General features: G+C 33.9%; 1 protein-coding gene and 3 long non-coding RNA genes across 5 annotated transcripts in view; 3 read left to right on the top strand and 1 right to left on the bottom strand.

Moving 5' to 3' along the window:
* LOC138183598 (uncharacterized) overlaps nucleotides 1-12,904 on the top strand; it is a 198,845-nt gene that overhangs the window by 43,759 nt on the left and 142,182 nt on the right. The gene's annotated exons all lie outside the window — the stretch shown is intronic.
* Nucleotides 1-12,904, bottom strand: part of LOC138183592 (neurotrimin) — a 361,055-nt gene that overhangs the window by 228,464 nt on the left and 119,687 nt on the right. The gene's annotated exons all lie outside the window — the stretch shown is intronic.
* LOC138183414 (uncharacterized) lies at nucleotides 5,861-7,381 on the top strand. Its single transcript, XR_011174057.1, has 3 exons — nucleotides 5,861-6,308; nucleotides 6,385-6,512; nucleotides 6,593-7,381. It is a non-coding gene; the product is annotated as an uncharacterized LOC138183414 (long non-coding RNA).
* On the top strand, nucleotides 9,042-11,305 carry LOC138183413 (uncharacterized). Its single transcript, XR_011174056.1, has 3 exons — nucleotides 9,042-9,442; nucleotides 9,581-9,642; nucleotides 9,751-11,305. It is a non-coding gene; the product is annotated as an uncharacterized LOC138183413 (long non-coding RNA).

Raw genomic sequence — 12,904 nt, 5'->3', positions numbered from 1 at the left:
TCAATGCATACCTCTAAATAGTAAATTAGCAATTATATAAATTACACGATGAAGGTATAATTTCGTATGGTTGCATATTGGTAACACGTGATATAAAAAGGTACCTTGCTTTTCGTACTGCTATTCTTCTAACAAATGTAATTAACTTCTGTAAATTTTAACGTGGCCAATTTTCTGTACATTTGTTACTGTAAGTGTCTATCTACGATATACAGTTACGTATATTATATTTGAAACATCTAATAACGTCGAAGAATATACCTCTTTTTATTTTCACATTTGTATTGCACAAATACTTTCGTCTCCCACCGCAAATACTTGAAGCGACACACTATTTACCTCACCCATCTGTAGCGGCACATGAATCAACGGGAGATTCGAATCGGAAGAGGCTCATATTATTGTGCCTTGGAATATCAACGTTGTTTTGGTTTGCTAGGTTTAAAGGTAAACGAACTCCGGGCAAAACATTATCGCCGTTATTTGTAATCGTCAACCGGAGTTACATTAGAACTTTTTATAATAACACCAGTCGATATAAATAGAGGAATGTGCTCTCTAGGACAATCATTATGGCGAGTCATACAGTCGAATAGCGAGCGTAGAGTTGAACAGTAGCATTGAGCGAGCGACAATTACGACCGGTATACGCTATCTCTGTACTTGTATTTAAAATGATTTTAATATACACTGACTATTACAATTTTATCACTCGTCTCTTTAATAAACCAATCAACACGTTTAAGTACCACCTCACAATTTTACGAATGTATTAAATACGCCGAATTTTTCATTTCTGATCGTGATTCACTTTGTTAAGAAAGTATTCTCCTCTCCTGTCTTTAAAATCTTCTTCGGTATTTCGCTACCAATTTCTCTCGTGGAGGGCGTAAAACATGAGAATAAGCTACTGACTGTCAAGTTTTCGCTGGTTGAAATTATTTTACGTCGCGGCTAATGGATCCAGCAGTCTCGTCGATGGAAAGAAAATCGGTTCGCCGACGCGTAGAAAACATATACCTTTTCCCTCGATTCCACGACCGGCCAACGCTACGCGTTATGCGGATTCCAACCGAGCCAATGTCACTGGCCATATTAAAGAAAAACTCGCCTCTTGCCATGGGAACGGTTTAAACGGCGGCCGTACGTTCTCATCATCCTGAAATTTACGCAGCCGACGCTAAAGCAAATTACGTTCCACGCCGTGACATGTACAACGCGAAAAACCGCGTTTCTTTCTCATTCTCTTTGTCCCTGTTCTCGCGAACGGTGTCATGCAACGCTCAACCGCCTATTACCCAATGAGTTTTTTCCAACTGGAGACGATGCTATAAAGTCGGTTAAAATTTAATGTGCACCGTGTAATTTGGGACGATTCGGCTGACTTTGTCGAACGAATGTTTAATGCGTGTTTGATACTGAAGTCTCGGTAGGATTAATCGAATTACATGAATTGAAGAATCTTGAAACTTGTTGGTTCTTTCGGACATGAATTCTTTATTAATCTGCGAGGAAAATTGTTCTTAATTAATTGTTGATGATAGGAAGATATTTTGTTGAGTAGTTTTGTAAAAGAAACAGAATAGACTGAAATTTGAACCAAAATGAGAATTTTCCAACAGCACGTGCATTCATCGTTTGTTCGAGTACTCACCTTACAGTTAGGGTAAACGATAAATCAATAAAAAATTAGCAAAATTTTTGAACATTGTGTAATGAAAAGATAAATTCATAAAAAGCGTTTCTTTAATATTAATATCCAAGACCCAACATCAACTGAACTTGAAACGAGGAAGCAATAAGACTACGATATAGTTGCAGAAACTTTCATTATGAATTGTAGATGTTTCTAAAAAAGTTGTATCTAGTAGAGTAAAAAATACCAAGTACAAGTACGTCAGACATGTTTGAAAAATATGATTCGGTAAAATAACAAATACAAACATCACGAAAACATTTCAATCCAGTGTATTTTCCCCTGTACAAAGTTCAATGTAGAAAAGTGATTGATGTATATTCTATAGTGCATTTGAAGTATCAATTTGCTTCCACCCTGCTGTGTCTGTTCTATCACGTCTATTAAAGGACCCATGTTTTTTAAAAACTGGTATACTGGGTTGATGAAAGTTACACCCGCTACCTTTTACAATTAACTCATTGTTTTATAAATTTAATTAAAATCCCGTTTGTTTAAATTTTACAATTATTATAATCCATGTACACCAATATTTTAAGAAATAGTCATTAAAATTTGTTACGTTACATCGTGATTTGAATGAATAAATCTTAAAATATTTAAAATACTGTCATATGAATAATAATGTAAAGTTGTACAATGCATCATAATATAGTCGTATCGAAGGATTTCAGTAACGTAGAGATTCCTTGCTTGAATAGATACAATCAATCAATGACGAGCGGGTAAACTGTAATTTTATACGCTGCTTGTAATCAGTATTCCGAGAAATTCCAAGCCCCGCAGCTTACTTATATTTCTCGTTAAATTTGCTTCGAAGGAAAATATTCTGTTCGATGTTGCTTGCATCACTAACCGAACTCTGTTGTGTTATTTTCTTAAAAAAAGATTCGCGAAGCACGATGTAAATGAAGAGCAAAGAATGGATCATCGGAACGATGTGAATAAGAGTTTCTTATTGCTAAGAACTAGATCGACTGTATAGATTTGTATTTGAAAGTCTGCGATCATTTTTCCTTCCTTAGCGCGATATAGCAGGGAAAAGATTGTAACATATATTTTTTATAGAAAACAGATTTTCATAGAATCTGTTAAAAAATGTTAATTTATTAAAGTGTCAAATTGAACCAACGGACAATTGAAATACTTTTAGTTATTTAACGATCAATAAGCTTACTTTTGTTTTGTAATATCTGATACCGTCAATTCCCAAAGAGTTATTTCGTACAGAATTAATACGGTCATCAAACTTCCCTTCATTAAATTCCTTTCTGTATAAAAGGCTGGAAGTCAATCGCGGAACTCGTTTATCATAAACAACCTGCCATAGATTCCGCAAAATATGAAAGAACGAGAATAATTAAGGATCGGACAGCAGTTAATGCAGAAATCGTTTGGAGGAAATTGCGAACCTTTATATTTTAAATAACCTGCAGTCTGAAGAACAGGGTATTAAACGTTGAATGTGAAAACAATGAAGTTACTTTATACCTCTTTGAATTTCTAGCCTCTGATAATTCTGAAGAAAAATGAGCTTCCAAGGAAAAGTTATGTTTATCATCTCTGTCTTGGGATGTCAGGGTAAACTCTGTTTCATTTATTTCCATCCATTTTTATTCAAGTATCGCCGTGTACTTAAATATTCTTTCGTTTATTTATTATGTTGTGCATGTATAAGTACTTGAAGAATAAAGGACCATAACATATAGGATCAAAATAAATCTTGATTCCTAGATTTGAAATTTTCCTTTGAATGTCTTGAATGTTAATAATATTGTATATTGATTATAATGTGTCATAACACACGACAAATAAAATAAGTAACTCATCGTACAAGTGGTGTTAAATATTAAGAGAAATAACAGATGAAATAAAAAGCATTTAAGTGAAAAATAAATTTTTCTGATGACGAAGATTACATAGAAGAGCGAAATCGGCACGGAAATTAAATTATTATTAGCCCAAGCTATATACGTTTTTATTACTTTTCCTGTGTATTGGATTTTGGCTAAAAAGTTACTTTAAAGAAATTTAATGCCGACTTTCAAGTATAAAAGCAACACTTTATTAAACGATGTATTGCTCGGAACTTTCTACCTTCTTGTTGGCAATTTCATTACTCTGACCTCAAAGAACTTCTAGTATTTATTTTTACGAAGGAATTTCCCAGATATATTGACAACAAATACGTCATATTATAATTGCACTTTTATAATATTCATAAATTATTCGATACATCTTCGAATCGAAATACGTATATAATTCCATCGAAGAAAATACTTTTGCGTTAAAATCTTTACAAAAAGAACAATCTCGAGAAAGATTTAAGAATTACACTAAGTTTTCTCCATCAAATCGAACAGTCTTTATATAAAAAATTATTTTAAACATTTAATACTGTAATTAGAGAAACAACTACACCCGATACACTATATATATTAGTATAGTTCTAACATATAAGGAACGATAATTATACTAAATATTAGACTCATGCATAATATTCATTAATATCACACTAAAGATATTATTAATTTAAATACGAATAAGACCCTGTATAACAATCTATCTTCTTAATTCCATCAAAATTGAAAACTGTCTGATCCATTCCCCCACTTAATCCCGCTCTTCCATCCACTTAATAACCACTATCAACTATCGAACAACCCCATATCCTACATACACACACCTAAAAAACGAAAAAGAATTTAAAAATTACCTCAAATAAGAAAAAATTATTATCTCTCCTACGTTCTTAGCGCCATTAGAAGCCCCATAAAACCCTTCTCCATAAAAGTTCTTGATCAACGCGTGGGTCCTGGCGCGGCGATACTTTCCACCCTCTGATTTAAAGCGGGAAGTAAGCCAGGAACAGTTGGCGAAAGATAAGAACCCGGGGTGTACTCGTGCGGCCTCGGGATTATGCATGGGATGCGTACACTCGCTGAGGAAGGTAAATCAAGGATTTGCAGTATGTATATGCTGCGTGTGAATGAGGTTCGTAGTCGAGCCGGGAGAACACCTAACTAGCCTCTAAATGGAAGATCCGCAATGCGGCTAAGTACCCTGATAGATTCGGAAGCTAGGCTGAAAGCGTGGCCTGGAATTAGCCATTGTTTCGGCCCATGATTTAGGTAAGAGCCTGCAATTTGCTCGGAAACTTGACGATGAAGCGACGATATCGACAGCGGCGGTCGGTTGACACAAAGCAACCCTTGCAATCGGTGTACACAGTTACATCGGTGTATAGGAATCGCCTAATGGTATATATCCGTCGATATAGGGAAGAAAACGAGGCAGTAGATGCGATAACGTGGCAAAGGATCGGCTGGGAATATGTAAATCGTCCTGCTTACCTCGTCGTCGAATCGAGGCCAGAGACCTAAACAGACGTCGGAAGTCTGGTAAGTAGATTCCGGGTTGTCTGAGAATAGATCTCGGTGGGATTCTCGAAGGAGGTTGCACAGACCCGGCGTAGTAAAGGTGCGAGTAGTGGCAGCACTGCCGCCGCGCCGGATCGTAAATGAAATCCACGAAAACGAGTTCCCTCCGAGGTTCTCTGCTACGTTTGATATTGAGCCAGTACGTTGAGAGAGAAGGGCCACGGTCACTCGATTCGAAAGATTTTCCGTGAATTTACATTCGTAAAAAGAAAAACGAATGAGTCAAAGGGTATGTATGTAAATCATGTAGTACAACGTTGTAGATACATGTTTGAATGTATCATATTGGTCTCACTGACTTTCTGTATCAGTGTGGATAATCGACAATGTATATAAAGATTGAGGATTTTTTATGTTCGCTAATTCGATCGTACATTGAATTGGATTGTTAAGTATCGCCAGGTTCTTTTTTGTGTATATTGATGCATATATCTTGGTTTCTTTTGCATTTTTAAAAGTAGGAAATAAATTAATGTCACGTAACAATTTTGAAAAATTAACCGGAAATCTATAACTTATGTATATCTGAATGCCACAGACGAAATTCAGGACAGGTTTTTTATAAAACAGCGAGAATGCAGTATGATTAGATTTTCGCATTAAATATGCGTTTTTATTATTCTCTGAAACATTTGGAAGTATTAACAACGTCGATTATGGAGTCTAATACTAATTAAGTTAAAATCGGGAGAGACTTGTTGTGTCTTGGAGTGCCAACGTTGTTTTGGTTTGCTAGGTTCAAAGGTAAACGAACTCCGGGCAAAACATTATCGCCGTTATTTGTAATCGTCAACCGGAGTTATATTAGAACTTTTTATAATAACACCAGTCGATATAAATAGAGGAATGTGCTCTCTAGGACAATCATTATGGCGAGTCATACAGTCGAATAGTGAGCGTAGAGTCGAACAGTAGCATTGAGCGAGCAACGATTACGACCGGTATACACTATCTCTGTACTTGTATTTAAAGTGATTTTAATATACACTGACCATTACAATTTTATTACTCGTCTCTTTAATAAAGCAACGCGTATAATAAATCACCTCAGTTCGCTTTTTACAAAATGTCTGGATTGACGACCTATTTTCAATAGAAATTAATTTACCTTCATTAATCCATCAATATCCTGAAACAATTTCTAGGAACACGTCGGTTAATAAATCAAAAGGGTGGTGAGCCAAACGATGAACCATTAGCCAGTTCATTAATCCAATTATAGACCAGTATTAACTTTACTCTTTATAGTTTACGCGTAAGGGCGAAGTCTTTCATAGGAACCACACAATAGAGTACAACGTCTATCGAATTACAATGCAACGAGGAAAACAGTTTCGCGTACGGGATAGATGAAACCGAACTCCCGGCAAGTTTAAGTACGTTTAAGTAGTAATTAACGGTTTCCCCATCTGTCGATACCTCTGTGCGCCTTAACTATGACGACTACGCCTAGCAGATATTCGTCCTGTAACGGGAGAGAAACTATGGAGGACAGATTGCGTTCTTGCAAGACGATGTCTGGAGTCGACCACCGTGCAAGTGTTGCCACAGCTCTAAATCTCCTTGTCGAGCGTACCTCGCAAGTACATCATTATGCACGTTTCTCCCGTAATTTTGTCTCTCCTCACTCCCGACGTCATATCTTCCAAGCGTATTTCATTTCCCAATGTGCGCCAAGTACTGGTAAATACCAATATATAGACAGTCCTTAAACGGTAGTATCATTCTTTCGTTGAAAAATAGTACGTTTTGTCAAATGTTGTACATGTCAATATTTAATTTCATTTACTTTCATTTCATTTATCGTACGTATTAGATACACATTTTAGTACAAAGAATATCGCATACAAGGTTGCAGATACATAAATACAAAGTCATAAAAAGAAAATATACGGTACATATTATATTCGATGAATTTTAATCAGTTTAAATGATTAATAATTAACGTCATCAATTTTTTAATCGATTTTTCTAAGTGATCTGTAATACTATACTTATAACTTACGCTAGTATTGCAACAATAAGAACATTCCTGCTTTGTTTCTTATTGCCTGATAAAATTACTTCTCTTCTTTGCAAATATTTTGATGAAGATGAATCACGTTCAAATATGGATTGATAGAGGTTGATCAATAAATCCCGCTAATAAATTGCTCATAGTCGTCTGGAATGTAATCTGCGTTTATTACATTCGAACAATTCTTTCCACCTCGATTCTTTTTCCTATCTATACAATTTGTTTCACGTTATTTAATTGTAATTAGAGTAACTGCGTTACGGTAGCGCCACCACGACAGGAATTTATTCACCATGGAATTCGAATGAATGCTTGACGAATACGCGTCAGTATTTTCCATTGTGACCCGGTAATTGTTCCATTGAACAGTTTTAACTTTTCAAGACATTATTATAGCTAGAATGGTTACTCGACCAATCAGTATATTTCATGACGAATTTTTTCAGCCCTTCATTGTAAAAGTTTAATTTCATGTTACGTAACTTGATTATTCGGACGTTTCAAATATTACGTGTATGCGGTACTATTTTCATATACAACGTAATTCTCGTTGAATATAATAATAGTTGAACGAACATATTCGCTCTACGTTAAATGTTACTTTTTACGTCATTACTATTTGTATTCTTATAACGAAATGTAATAACCATCGTAATGTCAACCTTGATTCCAGATATCGATTAATAGTGTAATATCTAATGTCTAGATATTTCCTCTATTTTTAATGAAATTAAATATTATAACATCTCGCGATTTACTCGAATGTAAAAGTTACTCTTTTCCGAAACCTAGGTTATTAAAACAATCAATATTTAAATATCTCCAAGTAGCAACATTTTTTAAATTTTGGAAGGGACAAAAAACACATATTAGTTTCAAAGCCAAATGTAAAAAGAATTTTGATAACATCATTAACAACGTACAGGATCTTAAAAAAACTAGAAACCTATTCTTCAGATACAATACAGAACGTATTCACTATCTAAAAACTCTACAAACTTTCTTAACAACCTAATAAGAAAGATAAGAATCTGAAAGAAGTTTTCCACAAATCTTATCGCAAATCTCGCCTGAAATACAAAATTCCTTTATCTATCTTTATTCCTAAACTCTACTATAGTATCAATCAAGGGAGCATTCATCGCTGTTTTGATCTTTAATTTCTACGTTATTTTCACGCGAAACGTCGCTGAGCAGGCAAGTTTCGAACAATCGAGAATAGCTTTCCAGTTTGATACGCAATGAACGTCGCTGGCTTGAAGTTGGTTAGCACGTTAATCGAGCATTGTTCGTTAGGTTGTTAAGCGAGAGATTTCGGCATCTGCAATCTTGTCGCGGACGCGTTCAGAAAGTTTCGAAGCTCCCTAGCCAGTGACGGGGGAGGCTTTAAAGGATTCGCAATAGGATTACGCTCATCGATCATCGCGCGCACCTGTATCTGCCTTAAGCGGCAATATTGGAAGCGGATTTTAACGTCGGTTTTAACGGTCCGTATCGCGTAATATTATCCTGGTATTAATAATACCGATAAATCAACCGTCGTGAGAATAACGTTCGACTTCGGGTACGATATTCCGTTGGTAATTCGACAGGATCGAATGAGCGCAGTAGCACTCCTGGGAAACGAAATGTATGTACCTGTGACTGTTATATTTATAGAGAATAATGTACACGTACACGAGTTGTGTAATTATGCTTGTTGCCAGCTGATATATTTCTGAAATTCTGAGGCTACTGTTTCTCTAGGATGTACAACCTCGTTCATAATACTAGAACCAGTAGAAAATTATTGAAATGAATGAATTGGAAATCTTATTAATTATATGATAAAGTTGAATACTTCCTTTGCTTATTACATCTATAAGATTTAAGGGATAAAGGGTCAAAATCCTTTCTTCTACTAAAAAAAGAAAAACTTTTCACATGCAACGAAACATAGTTGACTTCTCTGAGATTCGAAAGTTAAGTTCTAATGATTTTCTTCGAGATCGTTGTCCCTCCAGTTAGGAACCTTTATTCCGTCTTACAAAAGGATTGTTCGATCGAACGAACTCGGAACACGGATTTCCCGGATTCATGTGGGTATTGGACGATAGCTGAAACTGGGACAAGCTGTAACTCTTTTTTAAGTGAACGGAAGAAAAATGAGAGAGCAAAGCTTTGTCCGGTTTAATGAGCTTCATCCTTCCGCGAACCGCATTTCTCCATGTGTGCATGAAGATGAGACTCAAGAATTTAATGCATGGGTATAATATTCATTATCGTGGAAGACAGGAGAGAAAGAGGAAGGTAAATCGTCTGAAACCACATTGTTTTATTCTATTCCGCACGTAAACAACAGGATAACATGACAAATTGTACTCAAAATACGAAGATACACAATTGTGTATCGAACCGTTTAATTTATAGTTACATTATTCTGTGTAGGTAATAGCCACCGAATTTTTCGACTTTATAGCACATATACATATACTACAAAATGTGTAAACGTACGTATACTATATTCGTGTGTATTTGCTCGAAAGTATCGATATACCTGACAACAACTATTTGACAAAGCGAATCGAATACGATCATCTGTGCTTTCTCTTACGCAGACAGCCAAGATAAAGAAAGAAAGAGAGCCAGCCGTTTTTTGATGTGTACGCTCCAAGCTGTGATAGTATAAGCATCCAGAGCTCGCCTTTTCTGCTTGTCGAATTGAAGCAAGAAGAGGGCAACGAAGCGGAACGCAAATGTCTTCGTTGAACCTTATGAAGCGAACTCTCGGAATCCGTGGGCTTTTCGCTACCGAACAGGAGGAAAGAACTGTACGTGGCGAGCATTTCGAAAAGTCGATGTGCAATCCGTCAATACTGTTCGTTTATAACATCTAGACGCCGTTACGTAACCTACTTCTTGCTCTTTATCTTCACTGGTGCGCCAATTACGATTTGTCTTCCTCTCGGTTCTCTCCATGCCCTCATCTTCGAAGGAAGAAGAAAGTCTTGGATATCGACGTTTTCCTAAACTTTATGACATCTCTATGTGGCACGACCAAGATGTCGTGTATATATAATCGATTGATCGGCGTTTCACGGTTGAACTTTACTGTAGTTTGAAGTTGCACTCATTTAAAGGCGCGATCGACTTTTCGTTGAGGAATCGCGCAGAAAGCTGGGGTATAACTATCCAGGGAATATGAAGGACGATTAAACAACTCAAAGCGTTCGGTGATTAAGCGTTTCAAAGACAAATCACATTACAAAGCGTCCCAGATAGCTGAGATACTTTGAACGATCTTGGTCTTTCAAATATTGTAAGAAAAATATTTTAGGAGGACGTAGCATAATTAACAGTAACTGAATTAAGAGAGAGGGATACGGTCGTTTTTGTAAGGGGACGTTTGAATAAGCGGTTAATCTTGTGTTTTTATAGTTATTATTGCAAATGAATAATTTCGTTAACAATTCGATAAAAGAATATAACGATATAAGCCAAATGTAATTTCATTCTCAATTATTTGTGTGTTTCGTTGTGCTTTAAATTTTAAATCGTATTCATTTGTTAATATGTCAAGTTCTATTGAATTATATTTCGTATCTGTTTCAATTCCGTTTTACATATAACTCTACCTTGAGGCAGGTAGAACGATCTGCGATACAATAAATTTAGGGAATGAACGTATTATAAATGCACTTAATTAATACATTTAAAAATAGTAAGTGACATTTATCAATGCTGCTATTGACAATTTCCTAATCAATTTTAGTTTAATCTCGTTATACGAAAAGTGAAAAATCTTGTGGTAAAAAATATTTCTGAAACAGGTATTTTTAACATCTGACACAATTATCAGTTGCAGTCAACTGTTACAGGTAATTGTAAAACTATTTGCAAAGAAACTAGAAGTACGTATTACTGGAAATTACACCTAATATTTTATTTTTTGACACATTTTCCTAACGTCAATAGAGATAGATGAATCTTTTGATACTCTGTTCGCATTGAAAATAAACACATAACAAGTAATATCTCGCATATATCCATATTCAGAATACTTCACGTTAAAAATTAAAGGAAAACGTTTTATGCAGTACTCGATCAGAATTGAATACCTAGAATTAGAAGTTTAAAAAAGAAAGATGAAGTATTGTACATGCCAAAGTTATTACACAGTTCCAGATGTCACAATTATAAATATGTTTAATTAAATTTCATTTAGTTAAATAATATCTGTAATTGATGTAAATAAATTACAGAATAAATTGTATGAAAATTTGAATCGCTGAAATTTAACATTGTCTTCATTATTAAAAGTGATAATAGTTTAATCGAATATGAAGATATAAAAGAAATAAATCGAGGTCGTGATTATTAAAACGCGAACACTGAACCGAATAATTTTCATTTAACAAACGAATACCTTACTGGGTACCAAGGAAATGGTACAAAATTAATTTTTTATTAATTAAAAAAAAATTAGAAAAATTAGAAAAATTACTATATCTATATTTGGCTACATTTCAGTAGTTTAAATTAGTTTGGTAAAAGAAATATATATATATATATATATGAGATATATATATATATATATATATATATAATATATATAATATATATAATATAATATAATATATATATAGATATATATATATATATATATATATATATATATATATATATATCTCATCCTGACATTTACCACCAATATATATTTTTATTAAATTAATTCACATTAAAATATAATAAAATGCAACCATAGGAAACTTTCAATTTTTCAATTTATGTGATTGAATTTTTTCAAATGTATGTATATATATATATATATATATACATACATATATATATATACATACATATATATATATATATACATACATTTGAAAAAATTCAATCACATAAATTGAAAAATTGAAAGTTTCCTATGGTTGCATTTTATTATATTTTAATGTGAATTAATTTAATAAAAATATATATTGGTGGTAAATGTCAGGATGAGAATGAGAATGAGAATGAAAATTGGAGTTGTTCAATTACGCCTGGTTTTAATGTCGATTCTAAAATGAAACGAAAGCCTTAACTCAATAACGATTCAGCGTTATGTAGAGTGATACAAACTTAGGTCGTTAAATTAAGCAATTTGGAATTCCTCCCGGAGTATTCGACTACTACAAGCTACGCGTGCACATCTGTGTGCGGTGTCATGTAATTTTATGAAACATCTCAAGAAACACATTACCAAACAATTAACATTCACTAACGTTAAATGAAAACTCAAAGTAGTAGAATGTTTCTAAATAATTGAAGGAAGGCGAAATGTTAGTATCCTGCAAGATACGGGTGATGAAAGTAGTATAACTCGATCATTCATGAAACGTCGCTTAATAAAAAAGACCACGTTATAAATGTTAATTCGAATATATTCGAAAATAGTATTTAAACAATTTCACGCCCATATATTTAATTATACAGAAAAATAAAAAAATAATTTACAATGCATTTTACGATTTTTAGATGATAAGGACAGACAAAATTTGAAATTAATATAATAAAATTGACACACGATACAGATATGTTTAAATTTATGTGAAATATCGCAATTATTTAACATTGTGATGTAATTTATTAGTAAAACAATTACTGATATGCAGACTACAAATACAAAGTGTATTATATTTCCAGAGCAGACCATAATTAATTATTATTCTTGTCCAACGTATTAATATAATAGAAACTTTCTGTAACTAATATTAAAATCCGATTTCTCAT

This window comes from Bombus flavifrons, chromosome 9 (assembly GCF_040668555.2).
Source record: "Bombus flavifrons isolate JBK064 chromosome 9, iyBomFlav1_principal, whole genome shotgun sequence".
NCBI classification, from domain to species: domain Eukaryota; kingdom Metazoa; phylum Arthropoda; class Insecta; order Hymenoptera; family Apidae; genus Bombus; species Bombus flavifrons.
The sequence above is the reverse complement of the archived record's forward strand: the minus strand, read 5'-3'. Positions and strand labels throughout refer to the sequence as shown.